The following is a 23,576-nucleotide window of genomic DNA, read 5'->3' as shown; positions in this document are numbered from 1 at the left end:
GACCTTCACAAAGTTTCCATTCATCACATATACCCATTCATGTTTACATATGTCTATTGTCATACTGGTGAAGGAGTAGATAATAGGCTATGTTTAAAGCAACATATCAGAACTCCAGTAAAATTTCCTTTGAATTTGATTCTGGCACTATATTCTAAATCAGGTGGACACAAAAATCCCACCAATTATCGCGATAAGCATCTCGATTGAAATTGCAAGAAATCTTGCACTTATTTCTGAATTATCTGAATGATTTACCCTATGGTGACCCTGTGAACATGCTAGACCAAATACACTGAAATCTCAAGATTTTATACCCCATCATAGTGTGGAAATCACACCACTGTGACACGCAAGAACAAAGGGCAAAGAGAAGTGCCAGTGAGTGGGATATTTCTGTCCGTCTGAATGTTTACAAAAAATCTCGAGATATACATATAACGCCATTTTGTATGTGTGAATGCTGCTCATGTAATAATCTGAGAAATAAAATCTCCTATTCTTAATGTTCATAACATTGTCTTACTTTCTGCTGGAATGCATGATCCCAATATTGCTACTGAAATACTCACTGAATACAAATTCTACACATTCTGAAGGTTGAAATTCTCAAAATTCCCACGTTATGGTTCACAGGTATTAACCGGACAATAGGCTGGTATGTAGTGGGAAATCCCTGCAATGTGAAATTGACAAGAAGGAATGTCTCTGCTGTAAACAGAATTCATACAATATATTAATGTACCTACACTACTGAGACGCAAAAAAAAAAAAAAAAATTATAATAAAATAACAAGGAAAAAATGGATTGTCACCATAATGCACTATCATAAAAGCTCTATCACATTAGCCATGTTTGTTTGGAACATGCATTTAACCCATTGAGGACTGTTTGATTTTGCTACAACAAGCATTTCCCATCAGACGCTTGCCCGAGTATACTCAGTCCTGACTCATCCTCAACAGGTTTAACTAGCTATTTCTTTCATTATGAGTATCTATTGACCTTGATGACATTTCACATGACCTTCATTGTACACTTTAAGAGTAAAGCTACAGTTACAATATGTACATTTCATTTGATGGTCATATTCATTAAATAACGAGTCGCTTGAGAGTACGGCAAACTACAGTACAAAAGTGATGTGAATGCTTCTACATGTTTCCACACAAGAAATGTTTTTGTTGCTTTTAAAATTGTTCAACAGCTACAAAAGTTGTACAGCTACTAATGACATCAAAATCATCTTTCACATCACCAAGTTGCATTTTCTGGACAACAACCTCATACTATCCATCGCATCATTCATGCTCTTGTTGTCTGGAATACTATCATCATGACAACTCTTATTATTCCCTGCAATTGAGTAAACAGCCAAGAAAAACAAAAGATTACAAATCTATTCAGAAATTATGGGATGCTCATGTTTACCTTACTGGAATCACAGTATGCAGGTTTCACTAGGACATCGCTGAAAAAAAAAAAGAAGGTATGCTGCCTTCCACCAAGATTTTCATTTAAAAAGATATATTACTAACATGGTAACAAAAATTTGTAATAACATCTCCTTTTCACTGCAGTAGAAGAAGAATCCAAATTTTGCAAACATGATCTGATGATTTTTTTGCAGCTTACCCTTACTACACTGAGATTTCCATGCGGCCATCAATTATTAGCTGCTCCTTTATTAATTCCATGCACATCACATTTAATGACTGCTGTACAGCACTCTTTGTACATCGCAGTGTTTCTTGTGAGGTGCAGCTCTAAATGGCAGTTTAAATGTCTCTTGAAAGAAGACATGTTATCTCATCAGATGAACGCATGCAGTCATCCATACATAACAAATCACACGCAGTGGATATGACATCATGGCTCCAATCTCATAACGTACATGTACCCCAGCCAGTATCCTTGACGAGGCAAGAAGCGCCATGATCGCAGACGATTTGCTTTCACAGCCATGTCGGCTGACCAAAAATGTGGAAAAGGACTTTGTGCCATGCAGATCAGAGTCATGCTCATCAATGTTGAATATCACGATGCATCCCTCCCCATTTTATTGACATTTTTTATTATAAATAAAATATGTTTACTCACTGGATCGGATTCAGCATCTACCTATTAATCTTTCTTGACCCATAAATTACCAGAAACTACATTTCTCTGGCTTGGTGTTGTCCCTTTTTGTGATCATTCATATCATTCATTTTTAGCATTTCATAAAGTAGAGTGAAAATTCTCTTTCACTTTAAAGCACTTTGTTACTCATACAATGTAGAAGGATGTTTGTTTCCATTGCAGAATTTTGCAAGGACTCTTTAGGAAACCAAAGCCCAAATATGTGGATTGAGTGAAAGCAGCAATATAGAGTAGTACACATCAGTGAAAGTTTAAGAAAAATCAGACAATCGATTATTAAAAAAGTTATGAATTTTCGGTGCCATCACTGCTGGATGAGGAGACTTCTAAACTCCATGATGTCATTATGGACAGCAATGTAAAGAAAATACAAAGAAAACTCAATATATTTTCACTTTTCCAGCATAATAAATGAGCACTTAATTAACCTCTTTCAGAAAGCAGGGGTAATTAATATATATTACCACAAGTTGATTGAAAGTGTACTTTTCATGAAAAATGAAATTTTGTGGAATTCCTCTTATATTTTCTTCATACTGTTGTCCAAAATGGTGTTGTGAAGTGCAGTTAGTCTCCTTATCCGGAAATGACGGCACCGAAACTTAAAAAAATCATAACTTTTGAATGGATTGTCTGATTTTCCTCAAATTTTCACTTTATGTGTTCTAATATTTATTGCTGCTTATTCACTCAATCCACTTGGACTTTGGTTTACATTGTATTTTAACTACTAAATTTATGACTGATTCCAAACTGGCAGACCCAGTACAATCTACTAAATTAAAAACTGATTTCACTTTCTCTTTCAGATTTGGAAATTTTTTAGAATCTTTCTGATTTTGTAGAGTTCATTTGGTTAATTCATCCAATTCCACTTTCCCCAATGTAACATTTATCATGCAGTAAACTTCAGAGCTGCCACTTTAATAATGACAAGATGAATGACATTTTCTGCAGCTAATTGCCCTAAGAACTTGACGGGGTAATTAGGACTTATCTACCTATCATCTATCTAGATATATTTATCTATCTATCTATCTATCTATCTATCTATCTATCTATCTATATATCTATCTATGTATTTCTTCATAACATTTCTCCATGCTAGTGACTTGACTGTGTGACAAGGCCATATTAAAGAAATCTTTGTAACACATAATGACTTCTTGTGCAACAGCAATCAATTTCATTTGTAGGTAAAAGATGTATTGAGTACAATAAAGCCAGAAATACACTTTTCATTAAATTGCATCTGAACTTGAGGATGAATGTCACATTAGTAGTGGATTATATTAATGCAACTCATCACAGTCTTATCCTGATATGTTTAATAGGATGCAGTGCTGCTGAAAAAAAAAGAGGAAAAATATAAGATGGTGATTTGGGTTTGGAAAAAATAAATACAATGCTTGACATTCTGACATTGAATATATTCTGTTTAAATTTCAAAGTCTACTGAAAAGCATTTTGAAATTCAAACATTTTTTTTTTTTTGTATTTATGAAGAATGATACAATGACGTTTTAAAGCAATTCTACTCACTTATGAGGAAATTTACACTTGACTGTCTAAAGTAAACATGACAGCTGACTTTTAATCAAACTGTATTTATCTCATTTCTGGCTTTCTTGTCATTTCTGTGATATTCTTTTTTTTTTTATTCAAATGCTTTGAAAATGGATGATCATAAGATACTAAAATCTGGATATTAATGTTTGTCGACTTTACTAGGCTTTTATGATAACAGCTCACATAAATATCTGCAAAAAATTGTAACCTTTGTCCCCATCCATTCATCATGTTCTTTTGTTCATATTGCATGCTGTGGTTTGTCTATGATTAGGCAAAAAATGAAAATAAATTAAGTAAATGTCACAGCGGGATGCAATAAAATAATAGCAAAAAGATGACAGCATTTTTTGACAATTCTTCCTCAGATATACAATGCTTTGCTGACAATATATTGGGTTGTTGTTATTTCTTTTTCACCTTTCTTTTAAACTAACCTTTTAAATTGCTTTGGCACTGCATGTTTCTGCATGCCTTGATCAGCTACAGTGTTCATCAAATAAATCCACACTTCCAAGCTGTCGGAGCAGAGTATACTGTAAGTATGGCCACAGGTTATGGCATTCAAGGGAATTATCATATGACAAAAGAATTTTATACGCTTCTATTATAAGGCAATTTTCTGGTGCGCACTCTCATCAATCAAACCCTACACAATCCCGGGGCAATACTGAATTATGCATGACGAATTACACTGCACAAGTGTAAACAAAGACAACAGCAAGAAATCAAGCAAAGAAAGTAAAAGAATTGGCACTGCTACTGCTAGAATGCGGTTCTACTCATTTGCCCTGTATAGAACTTTACATTGTATAAAAGTGTACAAAAGCCAAAGACCAGCAAAATTATACAATATATGTACTCAGACTGTACAGTTTACGAGAACTTCAGTCTATTGTTCCAACTTTTAACAACCAACATCTTTACTACTTATTCTGTTTGGTACAAGTGATTGTGTTTTATGAAAAAGCAATTATGATGCCATCATGCATCATAATTCCTGGTATACTAGTAGATGGTATAAACCAGTTAGAAATTTATTAAACAAGGAATTAGTCTTTAAAACAAACACTTGAAATGGACCTAATTCGGCAAATTCTGACAGTCAAAACAATGAACACTTGCGTAGATATCGGAGATTCAAAGATTGAAGAAGTAAAGGCACCCAATGGGTACCTCTATAGTTCAAAGGTGATTCACTAAGAAAATGTGGTCTGAAGATGTCAAAGCTCTTCTATGACATTGAACCACGAAACTTTCATGTCCGTATGAAATGGTAGCACAGGATATTGTGAAAATTACTGCAGCTGTCAGCAGTACGTGTAGCTGTGCACACATAGCGGACGTTTGCATCTTCACGCAAGTGATTTACATTGCACTTCATCACTCTTTTGGGACTGAAAGGAGAAAAATAATCCCTGGTGTAGTTGTTTGTTTGTTTATTTGCTTTTTTGTTTGTTTGTTTTTAAACTGAATCATATGGGAGTTCAATGCGGATGCAGAGCATGAATTTGATGAGGTGGGGTATGAAAGGGACAAGAGCGAGTGATGAGTGAGCAATAGATCACCAACATCAAGCAGCAAAGCACTCAATGTGGTGAATGTATGCAGAGTACACTGGGTTTTATGCAAGAAACTACATTACGGTACTTACAATTCATGCGCTACTACAATTGTATGGCAGAATAAAAATGGCCTGGTATGGATGACTAGGTGCTGATGTGCACTGGTGCGATTCAACGCTTCATGATCCCTTGATTTTTGTCTATCAATTTGTGCTTTGCATGAAAATGTGGATTTCACTGAATATTACTACAGCTTTAATAGTATCGTGAAATTATAAGGACTTTTACCTATAAAATTCTGCCTTTGTCAGGGCCGGAGGAGCATCTTCAAAAGTGTGTGTGTGTGTGTGTGTGTGTGGGGGGGGGGGGCACTTCCGGGTTCCATGAGCTAACAAGCAAACAAACAACAACAAAAAAAAACCCAAAAGGGTCTTCTGCCCAAAACATAACCTTATCCCACTCAAACTTCAAGATCTCTTTCTATTTCTTTTTAGTGAGCTACTTACTGTACGTACAACTTCTCTCTGCCTACAAAATTACTCTTGTTCATTACACAACTGATGACCAAAGAGACAAAACACACACAAATAACATAAAGAATTATTATACAAAATCAGACAGATTGTAACCTGTGTAAAATGACCTGAGATTTTTTACTTGATGATACATTGTACAAATAGTTCTAGTCATTCAGGTTATAATGCCTGTAACACCACACCATCAATAACTGTAAAGAATTGACACATTCAATACAATTCATCCAACAAATGCTTGCTTGGAGAATTATCAACCAATAGTGAAGGTCAGTTCTATAACAAGTTCTGCCATTTTGCAAAAATTTTGTCGCTCTAAAAGACCACTTTTTGATATAATACATGGTATGATCAATGACTCACAATCTCACCAGTCCTTGTGAAAGTGTCTCTGCTCTTAATGCACAGTAACCTGCAACATCATGGGGGATTCAACATATGATATTCATTTTTAGCACAATAATTGATGTGGTTACTGGCAGGAAATAGGTAATGTTGCTAATGGACTCATTAATGGAAGGAAACTTCATTTTCACATTTGACATATAAAGCGGATGCATTTAATACCAAAAGTATCATACAGGTGTACTTACTATGCATGCATACTTTCAATCCTTGTCATCTCACACTTTAGTATAATTTCTATTAAATTTAAAAGCACTTCTGTTGTCCAGGACTTAGGGGGTTGCTATTGCTGTACTACAATTATAGTAATTGTATTGTTATCATTATCATTATCATTATTATTATTATTATTATTATTATTATTATTATTATTATTATTATTACTATTACTATTATTACTATTATTATTATCACCATCATTATCATCATCAAATATGACTTTAGCACAGTATTCAAGGTCACAAGTAACTGCCAACTGTAGGTGGCAGATGACCTATTCAAAACTGCTATGGTCACAAAATTTGAAGGTACAGATGTACAGCGATTTGTAGTAGGACATTTCACATCAAATGCAGCCACATCGATTTGATGCATTAACCCATTGCTGACTGTCCAGTGCATAGTCAGGTAGGTATGAATGGAAAATGCGTGTTTAAAAAGCCAAACCAGCTCATCCTCAAAAGGTCAACTAGAGACATTATAGCATGATCTACAGTACTAGTATGTAATGTCACTAATAATAGGCATCGTTTTTCAAACTGCATTAATGGCCATTTGCACATATGCAGATGTTAAAGATGACCTACGCAAAGGTGCTATATGATGGTCAGATTATATGATTCAAGGTTTGTAGTCACTGGACTTGTTCACACAAGCCTCTCAAGAGTACAAGTTGTTCTCATGCACACACAACATTCCCCATTATATAGGCCTACAGTTTAGGTGATGTTAGGTAAAGATTGGCAGGTGATCTTCAGTCTGTACACTACTACAACATGGTAATTTAAAGGTCTGTGTCAATTGGGCCTTTTAAATATGCAAGCTTTTTTTTTTTCAGGTAAACAATAGCCAAATACAAAGAATATGAAACTGGAGGAATAGATAAAAGTATCCAGTGACTGCAAGCAAAAATCTGAAAGGTCTTTCTTTGCACAAGAAGTCAATGTGAAATTTTGTAAAAGACCTAATAACTTACTTTTACGATAAACTATAGCTTCACATTCTCAGTCAGTCACCAAAAATAGTGCTCCATACTGTTCGGTGTCCCTTTGAGAATTCCAAAAAGAGCAAACATTTGGAGATAGACAATAAGACGGAGAGAAGAAAATTCTTACCTCAACGTTTCTCCCAGACGAGAGGGTTTGTCCGGTAACGGCTCAAGTTTCGCTGGTTTTGAAGGAAGGTGTTGGCACGTCGGTCACGACTGCAAAATTGGCCATGCAAAGACAGTGAATGCACTTTGTAAATGTCATCGCGTAATGGAGGAGGGTCGAGTGTTGGGAGGTTGGGGGGGGGGAGGAGTAGGGTTGGGGGAGGGAGGAACGGAGGGAGGCAATATAGAGAAGAAAGGACAGTCAGCGGCGAAATTGCCACGTTCTCGGGGCATCGCTCGGAAAATATTGGTAGAGACACCGGTCTTTTTATGTGATTTCCACAAGGAATGGCTTAAATTCTCCTGGGTACTGGACTTGAATGAATTTAGGGGGGAAAAAAAAAACATTTTTACTAGATATTCACTTTCTCCCTTCTCACCCTCTCTCTTTCTTTCTCTGCATGTGTACTGTAAGAGAGTGAAAATTACGAGCAAGGGTGTAGGTGAAACAGGCATCTCCGAGGAACCTTCTAAAAAGCAAGCAGAATGGATAACAAACTTTTTAATCAATCCAAATAATGAAGCTCCACCAGTGAAATCCCCTTACTCCCAGGGCTGCTTAACCCGTTGAGGACGAGTCCCAAGTATATTCGGGCAAGTGTCCATGGGAAATGCGTGTTGTAGCAAAATCAGCCCGTCCTCAATGGGTTTTAAAAAAGTTGTGATATTATATTGTCGGCCTGTATTTTAATAGCTTATTAGTAATAACTGGGATACCCATGGCTCAGTCAACATGGAATATCAAATATTTCACAAATTTGAAAGTCCCCTAGAATTGTGTGTGCTGTTTTTCAATCAGAAAATTTAAGATTTGAATCTAACCACAACACTCTTATTCCTATAAGTACCTAAAATACTGATAAAACTTTAAAGGACAAGTTCACCTTCATAAACATAAGGATTGAGAGAATGCAGCTATATTAGTAGAACGCATCAGTGAAAGTTTGAGGAAAATTGGACAATCAATGCAAAAGTTATGAATTTTTAAAATTTTGTGTTGGAATCGCTGGATGAGGAGACTACTACAGCTTGTGAGTAATTATGCGTACAACAGTATAAAGAAAATGTAAAGAAAATTCAACATATTTTCACTTTTTTCGCATAATAAAAGAGCACTTGACTTGCCTCTTTCTAAAGGCAGGGGGAATAATATTACCCATAACATATGTCGGTAACGAGTCAAGGGAATGTGTACTTTTTTCAAAAGATGAAATTTTGTGAAATTCTCTTTATATTTTCCTTATATTGTTGTACGCATGTGACATCTAAGTTATTCATACACTGCAGTAGTCTTCTCATCCAGCGGTTACTGCACAAAAACTTCAAAAATTCATAACTTTTGAACGGATTGTCCGATTTTCCTCAAACTTTCAATGATATGTTATACTAATATTGCTACATTCTCTCAATCCTTATGTTAATGAAGGTGAACTTGTCCTTTAACTAGTAAGGAAACTGACAATGTTCAGCATTGCTGTGTGTGCGTTCGTAAGAAAAGGGTTGCCTACTTATGTACTGAAAATTCTAGTCCAGAGTGAATGTGTGGCAGTGGCCTACTACGGTACATTGTCTAGTAATATAATTTGATGTATTGTGTACATGCTGCTTAATAATAAGCAAAGAATAACGACACGATGGGAAAAAGAAGTACACAAATACGGCCATATATACACAATGATGATAACTTTTAGTGATGAAGCAACAACAGCAGTAATGGCTACGTCAACAACATTACAATAATAACATACTTTATACTTCACAAACGTCATCATGTAAGAATCCAATGATGGATATAACCCATGGCTTGATATGCATTCCATGGCGGACAAAGCCCTAAAAAAAACAAGCACAGAGCGTCCTAGATTACATGAAATTTATATGTCAAGAAAGAAGAGTTGTTGGTGTGATTTGTTTGTATGCAGGGGTTGCACTTAACTTTTTTTTTAACTAGCCAGGCGGACTACTTAGAATCAATTTTGACACTGAAGCAATATTTTGGCTAGCCAGACGGACTAGTAACTTCAGAATTTTATGATTTTTAGCTAGTCCGACGTGATTTCGGGTGGCCAATGGCCAGCGGACCATCGCCAATTTCGAACTCTGGTATGCCTTTATAATTGGGCCAATGCAGGGAGGTGTGAAGAGATGTCTCTTCCCACCTCCCTGGCCAATGCGAGTTTTAACTACCACACACTGTGAGTGGAAACTTTCACACACTAGAGCGGTTATGCAAACCACCATATTAGCTAATTTTGCAAATTTCAGTTTCTGTCACAGAAATATATGTCACACTGTCACTAAATTCTACATTATTAGCATCCTTGCTGTAAAAACTAAGCAGTATGTTTGAAATTAGAACTGCATCATTTTGAGCAATATTTACAATGTATGCGTTCAATAGAAACCCCACATCACAGCGTCATCAGTCATACACAGTATGAAATATAATAAATGTTGTTGGGTTACATAGAATTTGGCTCTCTGCCCCCTGAGCAAGAAAGAACGCAAACTACGCTCCCAGATTAATGTCTGCGGCGCCTCCGTCTCAAAGCCCTCGCTGAATTCCATCGCATAGTCATCTACTGAAGACAGCAACCTCTTCATCGGCAAAGCGTAATTTACCCCTAATTCCCCCTCATCCAATCCTGTAAAGACCCTGGTGCACGAGTGAGCAAACACAATTACTTTTAGCGGAGCTGGGTTTTCGTGGGACCCTCTCGAGCGGAGCTAATCATCATCTTGGTAAATTATTAGGAAAAAAAGGAGGATAATCAGATATAGTGGCAGAAATGAAAAAAGAAAAAAAGAAAAAATGGTATATATCACAGATTTTTGTCTGTGTGTATATGAGTTTAAGGTCCATTTGCTGTATCTCTCACTATAGCACCATATGTTCGAAGCATCAAATTATCATTTACTACTGAACACGAATAAGAAGAAGAAAAAGAGGGGTTAGCCTTTTTATTCATTAAAAACTCAAGATATTTGTACATACGAGTGAGTACATAGTATGCAGATTTAATACCTCTTTGCTCAGTCAGATTTTTTTCTTTTCCCTCGGGTGGCAACCTTTTTTTTACTATTTTGTAGGAAATGCAATTAGCAAATGTTAGTACCCCAGCTGTTATTATTTCAAAAGGGGGTAAGTCCCTAGAGTACAGGATGATCTGACAGAGTTTTGACACCATCCTTCGGGCGAGTCCCCCTGCCTTCATCCCTATGCAGAGAAACAGCAGCCGGAGGGGGGTATTTTGGCCGATCCACCCCATGGGGGATTCCATCTGATAGACCTCATCTATATACCTCCACGGCAACCAAACAGGACCACTGCTTATTACATTCTCACCCCTCTCCCTCCCTCCCCCCCCCCTCCATCTCCTCCAGAGACCATCTTTCAAGATGATGAATCAAGTCTCATCTTCCGATACACAATTTAATGCTCTGCAATCTCTTATTTTATGAGGAGATAGAAAGTCAGAGAGTCAGAGAGAGACAGCCAGAGACAGGGAGAGGGAGAAGAGGTAGAAAAGAGAAAACAGGAGATGAGAGAGAGTGAAAAAAAAGAGAGGGAGAGTAGGAGGGATTGAGAGAGAAGAGAGGGTGAGAGCTGGGGCTGGATGAGGGTACATTAAACATGGAACAGGGAGGTGTCCCATCTCCCTGCATGGAGGAAACCCTTGGCGCAGAAAGCGCATCGCGGGGTTAATTATTTACCAAGCTATATTCCGCTGCAATCAACTCAGCTCCCCGACGAATTAATGACATCAAAATTACGCTGTGGAACGCAGTTTACCGAGGATAAGAAAGCACACCAATCAAACTCTGTCATCAAGCAGTGTAGGCATGCATGCATACCGCCTTTCATCTCTTCATCTTCTTCAATCCTTTTAAGGTGACCTCTTATAAAAATGAGGCATTGATCTATCCCATGTCAAGAATTCATGTATGTTTGTGTAACTCTTAACTTTATATCTTTAGAACAATAATTCGACAAAAAAGCAATACAAAACGAAACAAACCAAACGAAAAACAAAACCATGCTGAGACCTAAATTCTGCATTATATACAGGTCTATACATATTTTTTAATGGAAAAATCATGTCCTGCATAATCTTGTCTGCAGGATGGTTTTCATGGTATGGTGCATCAGCTGGTTATTTTCAATTTGGTAACGCTTTAATACAACCCCCATAATACAAGGGAACGTTTATAAAATGTTTCTTTACTGTCAGGAGCTAAAACTGACGATGTGGTGGTCGCTTTCCTCACATAGTCAACCCCCCACCAATCAACATTTCAAAAAACTTTGCAAATCATACTTTCAAGATGATGCGTGCAATTTTGCAACACAAACTGTATCTTGGCAGAAAAATTGAAACAGAACACGCTGCTTATCAGCATCTCAACAATTTTACTGCCCCGCCTAATCCACACAGCAAAAGCATGAGTCAGTCAGAATCTTTGTAAAAGTTTTCAAACTACGGTTGGCTTATGACCCATCCCTCAATCCAGGAGTTGTAAATCTGTCTCCACAAGGAAAGACCTGTCAACATTGAACTTTACACAAGTAGAGGTGGTTGATTCACACAATTTCCTTGACACTCCATCACAGCCTACCAGCGCCTGGTCCATTACCTCCGAAAAAAGCCCTCTTCTGTTCAATCAAAATGTCAGAGAGACAAATAATTGTTTGTTACACATTTATCTGTAACTGCACAGCATGAACCACAGCTATCCAAACAGAGAGGAGAGAGTTAAAATGACTGAGGGAGTAAAGAGAGAGAATGAGAGAGATGGAGAGGGATGGAGGAGGAGAGATGGAAACGGGCGGGGTCATGGATGATGTGCTCTCAAGACATTCCTCTACCTTAACCAAACTTGAAGCAGACCCTTGTAAATCTTGCACTTGGCACTCAACCCTCTTCACATCTCTTGCGCTTCATATCCCTCGCTCTCTCTTGTTGCTCTCTTCTTGTAACCATGACATTATTCTTCCACTCCATCTTGTTACATGTATCTCTTTTCATCTGGCTTGTTCTCATTCTCTCCCTCTCTACCCCAACATCTCTCACTCGCTCTCTTTCCTCATTACTTCAGCAATGTTTGCATATTTCTATCTTTCCTGTCCTCTTTCAATCATTGCCACATTTATTCCTACTCTTCTGATCTCTACCACCTCATCTCCCTCAGCTTCTTTAAACCTTCGCTCTTTATCAATCTCTCACTTTCTATCTCCCTCTCTCCTCCTTTGCTCGCTTCTTTACTCTTCAGTGGCAGGTTTGTTAATTATTTGCCCGGGTTTTTATGTCTTCCATCCGACCATCCTCACAACCACCATCGGCCCTCGAGATGGCACTAAGCGAACAGCTCGTTATCAGTGTCATCAATAATACTCTTCTCCTCCTCCTCACTCACAGCCGGTAGCAGAGGTTAAGAAACATGTCCAGATATGTATCCACATCTGGTAAAGACAGACTGTCTAACAAGAGGATTCGTGGCGAGACGGGGGATAGAATGACCAGTCGTGACGAGCAAATGACTGATCAAATTAGGACATCCTTGAATGTTGAAAGTGGCTCCCCGTGCACGTTCTTCAATCAATACAGATTACACACCGTTGCTTTTTCTATATTATGAAACACAGAAATCTTCTTTCTGATCAATATCAATTATGATGATCCCTACCTGAAAAGACAATTCAAAGACAAAGTGCTACCAATCATTGAATTGTATACAGTTTTCATACTTTCCATTCCAGACTTTCTCTTTCCTCAGTTAACTTTGTCTCTTGTAATACTGCTTTGTGTTCACTATGAACATTGTAAAATTTATTCAAACATTAGTTTCTGTATGCTTCACAAACTCACAAGCTCTTTTTATGCTTTAGTTCTGTGTGTAATCAACAAGACTTTCAAAGCATGTTATATCTATAGACACAAAGAGCTCACTAATGTGCAAATCACCTTTTCATTCACACAGTATTTGGTGTGTAATTACAGAGAGTCCACTCTTTCAAAAGTCAAAGCTTGGTCTTTTTGCCCGAACTATGTCAGAAATTTCAATGGCACTTATTTTTTTTTTTTAATGTGAATGCAGAACAAAAGACTAAATGCTCAAAAAATATCCCAAAGAATCCTAAACAATATTCTGCAACAGCATTAGTTGCTTTGGGTCAGTAAAACTGGGTATTGTCATTTCTCCTGACTGTTTGGCCAGTTTATCATACATGGTCATGAGATTCACGACGCCTGGATGAATGAATAATTTTTTGGTGTTATGTAGAGCTTTGAAGATCACTCCAACACAAGACTACTTTCTGATCATCTCTTCCCCTTCAATACCTCTCGACAGACTGGTATAGTTTTATACTGTGATGGCTTTCATGGAAGGCAAGACAAAAATGGTGCTACATCAAGTCTGATAAACCCATGCTACAATAAAGCAGAGTGTCTGCATTAAGAGGAGTGGGATGGGGAGGGGGTCTATACGATGATGCCGAGCTCTCGCCTTGCTGGAATCCGATTGATTGGGATAAATTGCTCAAAAAGGCGCTAAGCCATGACTCAATTGTAGGGCATATGTCGGCATTATTCACAGGTCAAACAAGGGGGGAGAGAATTGGCCACGAAGACACACAATAAAAGTGGGCAACACTTCTGCGCATTATGTCTCTCTGCCTTCGTGCCGCTGGTAAAAGGCAAGTCCTCGGCCTACGGCCTTCCAGCTGAGCGATGCATCTTCATCAAATTTGTATCTGGGTGGGACTAATCTGATTTGGGATTAGACGGGGCATACAGACGTGGCTAATCCCAAACGCACGGAAACAGGATTTGCACATTTAGCCATGTTTTGACTGCAAATGGCTCAAAGTTCCTGTGAGACTGTGTGTTTTGTTTTTCTATGCATGAGTCACAGAAATAGTCCTGAGATTTTTTTTTTTTAAACTTTGTGGCTTCTTTAGTCCTCTGAAGAAAAAAAAAAGCGTGGGACAAAGATGCAGTGCAACCATTGCTCATTTAATGGATTATATCAAATTCACAGAAATTGCTTGAATCCAATTCATTTCCATCATCTTTTATAGCAAAATGACTTATGTACAAAGAAGCATTAATTATACATTTTTAAGTGCACATGATCCAAAAGTATGTCAGTGCAATGAAATTGATGCAAATTTCACTCTGATCTCTATCTAATCCATTAAACTACAAATTCAAAATAAATACTATTTAAGCTTCCACTAAACTTGTACCTCACATCAGCTCCACAATTACCGCACATTCATAACATGCCTCTGAAAACACTCATGGACAGCACCTCACTTGTATCACAATAAAATGTCACTCATTATAATATATTTCTCCCACAACATGTCCATGTACACTGTACACGACTAATTCATTATCCAAGGATCAGATTATGCATACTCCAGCACAGAGCAGGAATGATCAAGAATATGGGTTAATGCTTTTCATACAAAGGCCATATTATTTAATACAGACATAAATTGTACCCTGGAGTCAAGAGGGGTCTGAGCTTTCGATCCTAGCAGATTCTGCTCGGATCGAAAGCTCAGGCCCCTCTTGACTCCATTGGCTCGCCTTTACTGGATATTTAAGCAGTTTTCAGCAGCTTTTTTTGCTACACATACATTGTACCCTGACGGTTAATACGCAGCAGCCCTTACGAGACAATTTTATGTTGCATGATATAACAGCATTGGCTATTCCTGTGGAAGCTGGCTTCATACACTCTAGAATCAAGACCAGTGCCATGCGTAGAGCATGTTAATATCTCGTATCTAGGAGATCCTCCTTGTAACAAGACGCTTGGGACCTTTTGAAATTTCCTCGCTGTATCGGGTATCTCGTTATATCAGAGCTACTGGCAAAAGAATATATTAGCATAAAAGGAATGAGACCTTCAAAAGTACCTGGATATAGCACTGTCTTTAATCTTGTTATAACGAGGGTCCACTGTACCGGTATGTTTGTGATGAAACAGGGTAATTGGACATTAAAGACATGTTTGTACAACTGTACCCTACTGTCATTACTCACATCTCCACACTGCAGGAGAGGTGGTAGAAAGGGGCAAAGATCTAACATTGGTAATAATATATTATCCAAATTGATATACATACAAGTGTATGTAACTTGTAAGTGCCCCTCATTTTCTTTTGTTCTATTTTTTTTGGGGGGGAGGGTAGTTTTTTGAGGGGGAAGTATTGAATCAGTTCTTTCAGAGATATTGGGTCATTATCAACTTGATACAAAATAATCATTCACTCAATATTCTTATGGAAAATAAAGTCCTTGTATTTTTATATATCATACATTGTACATCTGTACCTTCAAAATGCTAATCACATAGTACAAAGTATACATGCTCCATTTACAATGTGTGCATGCAGAAATCAGGAAGGTTTTCAACTTTCAGGGCAACTATAAGTGCATTTTATGTATTCATTCATGTTAAATTTCTGTGCCACTGCGTATGACTGATATACAATGTATTATGTATAATATTTCTTTAAAACGATGTCAGATCATGTTGATGATTCACTAACTACAATGGGCTATCTACTATCAAAGTAACAGCCATCTACACCACATTCAAACTATTAAAGCAGGACTCCTATACAGTCCACATTCATGCCTGCAGAATTCCAATCACGTCAGCACCAAGTGTGCCTTTGAAAATTGTGCCGTAGAAAGGCCGTAGTAAAGTAGGTTGTGCACATCGGAACGGACGAGGACTCTACACGTCAGTATAAAGTATCAATGCTTTATCTGGAAGAAACACGAATAGCCCACTCTCCTCACCTTGCAGGCTTCCGTGTCAAACTGCTTTCGTAGACAAGAAGAAACTTATCGAGAGGCGATGACCGCATTAAGCGTATCACGAGTGCACATCAAGAGTATCTGCCTAGACAAGCAAGCCGGCCGTTCGATTAAGAGAACACACAGATTATCTTTGATTTCATTCTCGCCGGGGAGGGACACGGCAAAAGCATGATTGTTCAACTGAGTATCGGATGAACACCAGCCCCCTGAGGGATTTGCTCGATTTTGTTGACAGTAGATCTGTATTAACCTGAGAGCTCCTCGATTTGCATCTTTAATTTCATATACTCAGATTGTCTTGCTGTGGAATTCAATCAATGCAGTTTAAGATTATCTACTCTAGAGCAAAATTAGGGCAAAGACAAGGAATGTGAGCTTGGCAATATGAAATATGGAACAGAACCTATTTTTCTGCCTAGCTGTGCTTTTACTATGTACACTGTATGTCCTCACTCTTTATTCATAGACGGGTAATTTCCCATTTTATGAAAGGAACACTTTAAAAAAATTTAAAAAAAAAGAATATATGAATAGAAGATGACGAAATGTTAATGTTAATGCCTCCCTAAATCTAAAAAATAAAAAAAAAATAAAACCAATTTAACTCTCATTTACCATTCTGTTTAAAAATACAACGTATCTTATTAAGTTGATACAATTAAAGGAGAAGTTGATGTGGAGAATAAGAACATTCCTAATATTACATGAAAGTGATCTGAATACACAGACACATCTACATGTAGAAAGACACAATATTAAGAAAAGTTCAATGATTCCGTATTTGCCTGAATGTCCATTTTCAAATGATCAAGAATTAAATTTGATTAAAACATATTCATGACACTAACTGTAAAAGTTATTTCTTTTCCAGGCTGCTGTTCACAGTACTTATCACAGAAGTTTCTTCTAACATACTCCATTGAAAAGGCTATTGGTCTTTCATGTGATTACTTCAGATACATGTACAGGTGTATATTACTTCCTCGGTCAGTTTGTGTAGACTACAATTTTAAAGGCAGGCAAAAAGGAACAAACAAAGTTATTGCACCAGCAAAGTAGGCATTCTGATATCCCATAATTACAGTATTCTGAATTACAATGGGATAATCTATATAATTGTGTCATATTTTCCTCTTTTTTGAAAAAAAATAAATGGTTGGTTTAACCAAGCAGCTTGAAGATCACACCATGGCTATTTAAATTCAAGGATGACTCTCGGTGCACTGGTAAGCCAAAGATCTTCACACCCATTTAACAAACAAATACAGTAAATCACTAAACAACAGACAAATAATATAAATTGATTCCTTCATGCTGTAATATGCCATACCATAGAAATGATAAAATGCATTCAAGTTGACTTCATATGGATCTTGTGTGTACGACGGAAAATCACACCAACAGATAGGGAGGTGTCATCAAAATTACCAACATTGGAATCTGAAAGTTACATACGTACAGAAACTTAAAGTTTCTATTTTTTTCCCCCCACCAAATAGAGAAATTTAATAGTCACAACACAATTGTGGACTGTACTTATCAAGAAGAAGAAGAAGAAGAAGACCAATTTTGCAAGGAGACTGACAGAAGTAACCAATACCTCACAACTCTCCCAAACAGTATCATACAAAGTTGGGACTGATAATATCCAGCTCAACCTTTTCTTCCGAAAAGTAAAAATACTGATTCCATGTACACACACAAAAAAAAAGTAAACAAAAGGAGGTAGTTTAATTTGTGAATATTGCACTATACTAAGGCAAGAGTCAATGGAAGATGAGTGAGGATGTGACATCCACACTTCCTCCAACTTCCAGAAGCTGTGTTAATTGAAACTACAAACATCACGAAAACGTAAAACTTAAGAATTCCATTGTATACATTGTGTAATCGTATTCTAAGTCTGATACTGATGAAACCTTTATGTTCAGGAACTGCTCATCAAATCTGATTTTTAATACTCAAAATCAATTCCATTAAAGTCATTATATGGCGAGGAATTGCGCTTCAGCCCTTTGGTGTCTGTACCTTGCAAACCTCCCATTACACATCATTACCTCTGCCAAGGAGGTGATGTCTTTGTCACCGTTGGTTTGTCTGTTTGTTTATTTGTTTGTTTGTTTGCAGAAAACTGTAACTCAAAAAGTTGGGGACGGATTTGGATGAAACTTGCAGGAAAAATTGACAATGACACAAGGATCAGATTCTTAAATTCTGGTAGTGATTCAGACCACTGTCTACACGTAGATGAAGGAATGTTTTTTTCAATTTTTTGAAGGGTTTTCACGAATTGTCAAATGGGCCAACAAACGATGGAGTTCAAGCTGTGCATATTTGAGGTATATGCATGGATGCGCAATAAACGCTCAAAGCACAGAGACGCAGTAATAGCTGATGAGGTCACTGAATATACCTGAGGAATGGACTCTGAGACAATCAATTTCATTAAGAAATTGGGCTATTTTCATCATAATTGAATGCTATGGAGTAAAATGACCTGCTTGGTAGAGGTCTGCTCTCTCCGAGTGCTATTCTAGTTTGATCCTGTACACAGTAAAACATTTGCTAACATTGCCATTTCCACTTTTACTGTAAAACCAGAAACATTTGTGGCATAAAATTTTCGCGAATTGGAACCAATTGCCTTTTTTGCGGGATGAGACTTTCGTGAATTGCCACTGTTATCCAATGCATTGTGTATTAAACAACTTTCACAAATCTTGGCTTTCATGAAATTCACCATGAAGTTTCATGCATGTGAAAATTTCTGGTTCTACAGTATTACAATGTAGTTTCAGTCTCGTTAATGATAATACTAGGGTGTGTTCGTGCGCTCTAAAGCGAACCAAAGCGAACTGAACCAAAGCATACCGTACCGAACTGTGCCAGATTTGGAGCGTTCGAGCGCTCTGTGGAGAAAGTGTACCTCACGAGTTATTTTTAGAAAAGGTCATGCATGTTTGTAGCAAGAATGTCATCCACCTGGTGCTTGAACTACTTACATGTACACAAACTGTCCCGAACAAAGAGAATGATGTCTTTGCATTGTGACGTATGCGCATGATACGCACATGCTTTACAACAAACTTTTGGGACGCTTTTGGTACGCTTTTGGAGCACATCGGGAAGTGGTCCACTTTTGGCTCGGTACAGTACGGTACAGTACACTTTAGGAGCTTTCGAACGCTCCTCTGGCACGGGTACGGTACGTTTCAGTTCGCTTTAGGAGAGCGCTTGAACGCACCCCTAGTTACACATTTCGCACACCTACTATACCTACATTGTATGCATGTATGTAATGCTTCAGTGAGTCTGCATTGTATTCATGGAAGCACAACTTTAACTCTTTGGCCCGAATTCACGAAGGTGGTTCCATGGTTTAAACCATGGACAAAAACCATGGAGCGCCAAGTGTCGCATGAAATATTTCAGTCATGGGGATATAAAAATATATATAAAGCATAAATCAGTCATTTCGTCGATGAAATTATTATTTTGTAACAAAATGACAATATTTTGTAACTAAATGAACATTTCGTCCTTGAAATGATGATTTCGTTAACGAAATGGTCATTTTGTCGACGAAATGACCATTTCGTAACGAAATATTCCGTGCGACAGTTGGCGCTCCATGGTTTTTGTCCATGGTTTAAACCATGGTTTCATTTGTACCACCTTCGTGAATTCGGGCCTTTATGTGCCATGGTTGAAAGCCCCTCTGTGCCACATTATTCTGAGACAACAACGTAGTCATGCTTTGAGAAAAAATTCTGTTTTTCAAATCTATGTAACTTTGATACAAATATCTGTTAAGCTTGACACGTACTGTAATGAGCAGAGTCGTAGAGAAAATGAGCTTTCCTTTGAAGAAAAATTGCATGAGAAATCCATGATTGTTTTTCTTTGAAATGACCAGTGCAATAGCTAAAGTATTGTACAGTGTACATTACTACAAGCGTGACTTTTGCGCAAAAAACAGCTTGACAGAAACTTAGAATTCACACGCAAATCTATTTAGGGAACACCACTTGCGGTCAATCACCACATAAAATGCAAGCTATATGTGAGACGAACGGAAGCGCGAGAAAAGTTTTCATTGTACTGCGGCATTCGGCAATTTATCGATCGGTTTGGGCGGGTTTGTGGGTTTGAGCAGAATATGCCAAGTTGGCACGCCGTCGACTGAGTCGGACGTGCCAACATGGCACATAAAGAGTTAATCAAGAAAAGTTATGGTTTGTATGATTTAAATTTTAAAAATGTGATCAGAAAAATATGCTCCTCATCACTTATTAGTGTCATTTATTAGAAAAAGTAACAACCATGTGTGCTGTGGGAAACTAGAACAGATAAAAATCTGCTGAAAACTGTTTTAAATCAATAGTGGCGAGCCAGTGGAGTATAATGGGAGTCAAAAGGGATCTGAGCTTTCGATCCTACCATATAGTAGAATCTTTATCAGAGGCAAAATTACCAACCCCTTTGATTCTAGTAGGGCCTATTATATGGTAGGTACACTGTACATGTATTCACAGAGCAAATACACTTTTTAAGTGGAAAAAAGAAGCATTTTGAAACAAAGAGCATGCTGACCTTCAAGCAGTTTGAAGGCCATTTTACCCAAAGTATAAAGCATGTATAATGACATAAGAGGAAAAAATCATGAAAATGGTGAGCTCCACTTGTTCCTCAAACATAGATGATACTATGCATGCCAAGTTTTGTGATCTCTTATAACGGAAAATGGGGAATTCTACCCCGTTTCCAACTTGTCGCCGTCGGGTAAGTCCCTACAGCAAAGTAAAAAAAAAAAAAAGATTCCTGTAGCTGTAAAAACTGTCTGTTGTGAGAGGCTGACCGTTAGTTTACAAGAGGCCACAAAACAAGCTCTAGGCAGATCTATCGGTCTACAGCAGTGTTGGTCTAGGATGAATCCTGAAGATGTGGCTGATGATGTCTGTGTTCAATGTACTGTTTTGATTTTGCCATACACGTGTACATACATGTAGATGTTCTAGGACTTACAACCTCTTGAAACCCTAACCCTTAATCGGTCTAATGTAAAGAAACTGTATTAGACACCAGTCTAGGCAACCAGAATTCATTTCTTTGCTTGCTAGGTTTGAGTCATTTTATTCATTTATTTAATGGTTTGTTGTTGTTTTTTGGTGATTTCACTGTAGAACCTAGTACTCATTCATAGCCATAGTCATACATTGCAGAACATCTTGACAGAACTCTTGTGGAGTCTCACCTTCCAAGTTCCAACCAACAAACAAGCTGGCCATGGCCATGACTTGACCAAAATTTGACCACCTGCTCACGTAGAACATATGCACAGGCAAGCCGCGCATGCGCGATTCGCTACTGCCCTCGCTCGCGTTAGCATGACGTCATTTTTCATTCATGAATCAGGAGCTACAACGAAGCTGCATCATCATTGGCTCTTTACCCCCGTCATTTACATACATGTATTTTCCCACAACGTTATAACATATGTGTGCGATGATTTCCAGCGCGATTGGCTGACCAGTTTGATACCAAACTCGGCATTTTTACATCAAGTCTTCTATTTTTGGCAAAATATTTTCCTCCTTTGGTGTAACCATGTATTCAGCGAAGCTATCGTTGTGTTTGAAATTTGATAAGTCATATTTTTACATGATTTTAAGGTACGAATTTGTGAAGTACTTCAATGTGTTCGTTGGTGTGTGTGTATCAATACATGCGATTTGTATGGTAGCGACATGTACGGGTGTGGAGCGACACACATAAGAAGCTCAACACCATGATGCAAATTAGTCGCCATATTGTGTGGTTTGTGTAGCGTTGTGTATCGATGGGAGCTCTTCAGTCGAGCTCGCCGCCATAGCCGCTACATAACACGATGGCAAGCACGCAGCGTATTGTGTACACCACACAGATCCACAAGGAGTAGTGGATCTCGCACACCACGCAGTGCCGTGAAGCGGACAGCCTGGCGATCTAGCGATCAGCCAATCAGCGGCCCAGCTATCTTTCTATTACCGTCTACGGGGAATTGTCCGCTTGCTGCTACATGTAAAACCTACGCCTTTGTGTGCGGTGGTATTTTGGCATAGGGAGGTCGAGTCTTGGCATTTTTGCTTTCAATACAACTGACAAAATCATGACAATACTAGAGTAGTAGTAGTAGATAATACACGTATAAGAAACCCAGGAGCTGGAGTCACCGTCTAACATTAACGGTTAGACCCAAACAATTAAGCAGAAAAAAGAAGCCAGTGTCAGTGATTTAGTCTAGACAATTGGTATCAATATGATACACAGATTGTACACTGACACTCACTGTACCTGTAAAATGTACGTGCCATTACTATTAATACAAAAGATTTCATGATAACACGCGAGCTGTCTCACTATCAAGTGCACAGCTATTTATAGCTGTAACCCAGTATCATCACCTGCCTGGCTGTGTACTGTGTTTGTTTACTAGTACTACCAGCAGTAGGCTAGGCTCCTAAACAAGTGATCAGTGCTGTACCACACCACCACAGCACACACACACAGGTAGATATGAACAGCACACGCACATGTCACAGGACTATACCACCAGTTCGTTCCAGCTCCAACTTACATTGCACTGAACAGCTTTAACAGGTGGGCACTCAGTTCAGTGCAGTGACAGGAGGAATCACATTTTTACAGAATATGTACTGTATGTGACACCGCACAAAATGGATCAGTAGCGACTAACACTTATCAGTACACATTTTTACATACAACACTGCATATCATACATTATTTAAGACGTAATATGACTCACTTTTTGATTTGGCTAATGATGGTCACTTTTCGCTTCACCCCTGGATGAATGTAATGTAGGCTGTCATTTCATCGCGAATTTTGACACATACAAATATAGGGCCTACATCATACACATGTTTACAACCTACATCTGCCCTGCGCCCGAACGTATCCGTACGGGATCGTTCGGTGAAATCGAACGTAACTAAACCGCTTGAGACGCACGCACGCGATACTATCAGGTGACTGCAAACATTAGAGCGCTCATCAAAACAAAATAGAAAAATGTAAACAAAAGACGATTTCCGGTCTCCCCAAAGCGAGTGGTACGCTATGATAAGTACAAACAGATTAAAAAAA

Source organism: Diadema antillarum, unplaced genomic scaffold (genome assembly GCF_040938485.1).
Source record: "Diadema antillarum isolate AM-2024a unplaced genomic scaffold, OU_Dant_1.0 seq00000032_RagTag, whole genome shotgun sequence".
Taxonomy (NCBI): Eukaryota; Metazoa; Echinodermata; class Echinoidea; order Diadematoida; family Diadematidae; genus Diadema; species Diadema antillarum.
Note: the sequence above shows the minus strand (reverse complement) of the source record.